The following is a 3,703-nucleotide window of genomic DNA, read 5'->3' on the forward strand; positions in this document are numbered from 1 at the left end:
TGAAAGAGAAGGAAGCAGAAACTAATTTCACCATTTTGAAAACAGAAAAATGGAACTCTAGCTAAGTGAAGGACTTGTGCAGCGTGGCTCACTGGAAAGAGCACGGGCTTTGGAGTCAGAGGTCATGGGTTCAAACCCCGGCTCTACCACTTGTCAGCTGTGTGACTTTGGGCAAGTCACTTAACTTCTCGGTGCCTCAGTTACCTCATCTGTAAAATGGGGATTAAGACTGTGAGCCCCACGTGGGACAACCTGATTCCCCTGTGTCTACCCCAGCGCTTAGAACAGTGCTCGGCACATAGTAAGCCCTTAACAAATACCAACATTATTATTATTATTATTATTAAGTTCCTGGGGTATCTTCTTAGTCCACCTGTGTCCTATCCTAGGAGCTATACATGAGGCTATACTCTTTCACCTAGAAATGATAGAAGCATGTGAGGGGGGGGTTGCGGGGAAGAGCTATTATACCATCAGTGCAGTATAGTGCAATTGAAATATTAGAATGGAAAATTTGGGTTATTTTAATAATTATAATGATTTGGATACTTATTAAGTCCTTATCATGTGCCAAACAATGAGTTGTGTTGGGGTTACATACAAAATTATCAGATCAGATAAAGTCCCTGACCTACGCATTGTTCACATTGAATTTGCCTAAACAATATGCCATGAAAAAAGACTGTATATTGCATTTTTGAAATTCTAAAGCAATCACCTAAAATAAAAGGCACAACCTCTTTCTTTTTTATAATAGGTAATATTGCTCCACTCCAACACAACCAGGTCAAGTATCCCAGGCCATCATAACCACTCTGGATTCCCAACCAACCTCCCCTCTCTTGACACACAAATTCATACCCTCAGTTATGCCTACTCCACTAAACTCAACTCCCTCACCTCCTGCCTCTCTGTCAAACTTGCTTCCCAAACATCTAGCTCTGGATCACTTCCAGAGCCCACTTTGTCTGCTCCTGTGTTCCTGTGCTCCTGTGTTGTTGGTGGAAATCCAGGCCCCAGGATTCATCCTTATTGGCTATTAGGAGCTTATCATCTCATGTGCTCAGCAACACTTCCTTTCCCTAACCAAACCACATGCCCATTGTCCCCACCATCTTTTCCACAGTTTTAACTCTCTTCTGAAATCACCACTGCTTCCACTTCCCTCCAGTCTCTCCCCTAATGACTTTGCCAACTGCTTTGTTGACAAAATTGAAACCATAAGGTGGAAGCTCCCGAAATTCTTACCATCACCTCTGTAGCCCCTCCCACCCTATCATCTACTCCCTCATCCTTCTTGACAGTCTCTCAGGAGGAGATCACTATCTGTGTTCAAAATCTACCCCCTTCACCCGCATCTCTGACCACATCCTTTTTCACCTTAAAATAACAAAAAACAAACAAAAGCACTTGTTCCCACTCTTGGTCCCTCCCCGACTGCCATCTTCAACTGCTCACTCTTTGATGGCTACCTCCCCTCTGCTTTAATTCATGCCCACATCTCACCTATCCTAAAAAGCCTTCTCCAGACCTCATTGCAATCTCCAGTTATTGCCCCATCTTCCTCTTACCATTCTTGTCCCAAGTTCTCTAATGAACCTTGATTTTTCCGACACAGTTCTCTCCTGGTTCTCCTCTTACCCCTTTGGTTGATCCTTTTCAATCTCTTCATTCAGGTCCCTGGCTGTGAGTGTCCCTCAAGACTGTTCTTGGTACTCTTTACTTCTCAATCTACACTCACTCCCTTGGAGAACTCATCTACTCCTACTGTTTGAACTAGCACCTCTAAGTAGATGACTTCTAATCTATTTTGCTAGCCCTTATCTTTATCCTCTGTAAACTCATATTTCCTCCTGCATACAGATATCTTTATATGGATATCTTTCTAAGTCATCAAGCTCAATGTGTCCCAAACCGAACTCCTCATTTTCCCTAGAAAATCCTCTCTTCCTCTGAAATTTCCCATCATAGCTGACAACACCACCATCCTTCCTTTCTCTAGAGCCCGTAAGCTTGACATTACTTCCCCTGGTCTTTAAAATCCCAGGTTCAGTCTGTCACCAAATCCTGCTAGTTCTTCCTCCACAATATTTCCAAAATCCATACCTTCCTCCACACTGGTTCAGGCATTTGTCATATCCCACCTTGACAACTGCATCAACCCCATAGTTGAACTCACTGCTTCCAGTCTCTCCCCTTTCAATCAATCAACCAATCATATTTACTGAGCATGAACTAGGTGCAGAGCACTGTATTAAGCATTTGGGAGAGTAGAATACAACAGAATTAACAGGCACATTCCCTGCCCATAAAGAGCTTACAGTCTGGAGGGGGAGTCAGACATTAATATGAATAAATAATATATAATATATAATTTAAAGATATGTACTCCAGCCCATATTTTACTTTGTTGCCCAGATTATATTTCTAAAATCTTGCTCTGCACATGTTTCCTCACTCTTCCAAAATCTCCAGTGGTTGTCCAGCCCTTTCCACATCAACCAGAAATTTCTGACCACTGACTTTTAGACATTCAATCAGCTTTTTCCCCATTACTTACCCACTCTCTATTTCCACTAAACCCCAGCTCTGATGCGTTGTGCCTCTCAGTCTAACCTCATCACTGTGCCTCTCCTCCTGACACCAACCTTTTGCTCACATCCTCCCCACTGCCTGGAATGACCATTGCTCTCTCCATCTTGAAAGTCTGTCTGAAACCCCATATTCCCCAGGAGGCCTTCTAAAATTAATTTATAATCTCCTCACCTAATTTCCCCACAACTTTTTTGTCATCTAAGGACTTGGATATGCACTCACCCCCACCCCAGCATGTCTGTACATATCTTTTTATTCTATTATTTCCTTCTACCTGGAATTTATTTTACTTTCCATATCCCCCCCCACTAAATTGACCCTCTCAGGGTCACACCTGGAGAGTTTCCAGTACTCTACCAGTCACAACTACAGGAGGGAGAGTCAAGCAGAAGCATACCCATTCCATTCCTAGCTTGGTCAGTAGCTAGTGAGTGGAAGGCAATCTGCTACAAGTCAAAACTCACCTGTGCTGGGCAGCAGCAGCTTGGGAGTGAGTCAAGGGCAGAGACTCATTTACTGTGTGGAAGGAGGCAATGGTAAACCACTTTCGCATTTTTACCAAGCAAACTCTATGGATACGCTACCAGAATGATTGCAGGTGGAAGTGGGGCTTTCTGTGAGAGATGTGTATATGGCGTCTCTATGGGTCGGACATGACTTGACTGCATAAGACAAAAACAAGCACTAGATTGTAAGCTTCTCAAGGGCAGGGATTAAGTCTACTAATTCAACTGTATTAAACCAAGTGCTAAGTACAGTGCTCTGCACAGAGTAGCCGCTCACTAGATACTGTCAACTGATTGGTCCCCTAAACACATGACACCTGGGTTGGATGATTTCTCCCAGCCTGTCAAATATTCACAACATTTAACAATCAAGTTCTGGAATCCTGTCAGTCTCCTAGCATTGAAGCAGAGCTCACCTCAATATGGTTGCACTAAGTGGAACACGAAAAGAGAATGAATGACAGTAGAACATCCAAACAACTGGAATGGTTAGCTGAAATGGGGCAACTGAAAGCAAGGGAGAACAAAGGAAGCATTTAAGGATACAATAAATCACAGCCTCAGACACTGCACCATCAGGACTGAAAGCTTGGTGACAACCC

At 43.3% G+C, this 3,703-nt stretch overlaps 1 non-coding gene across 1 annotated transcript; it reads left to right on the forward strand.

The window, feature by feature from the left end:
- Nucleotides 1-2,911: 2,911 nt before the first annotated feature.
- Nucleotides 2,912-3,049, forward strand: LOC114808620. Its single transcript, XR_003756465.1, has one exon. It is a non-coding gene; the product is annotated as a small nucleolar RNA SNORA7 (small nucleolar RNA).
- Nucleotides 3,050-3,703: the final 654 nt, after the last annotated feature.

Source organism: Ornithorhynchus anatinus, chromosome X5 (assembly GCF_004115215.2).
Source record: "Ornithorhynchus anatinus isolate Pmale09 chromosome X5, mOrnAna1.pri.v4, whole genome shotgun sequence".
Lineage (NCBI taxonomy): Eukaryota > Metazoa > Chordata > Mammalia > Monotremata > Ornithorhynchidae > Ornithorhynchus > Ornithorhynchus anatinus.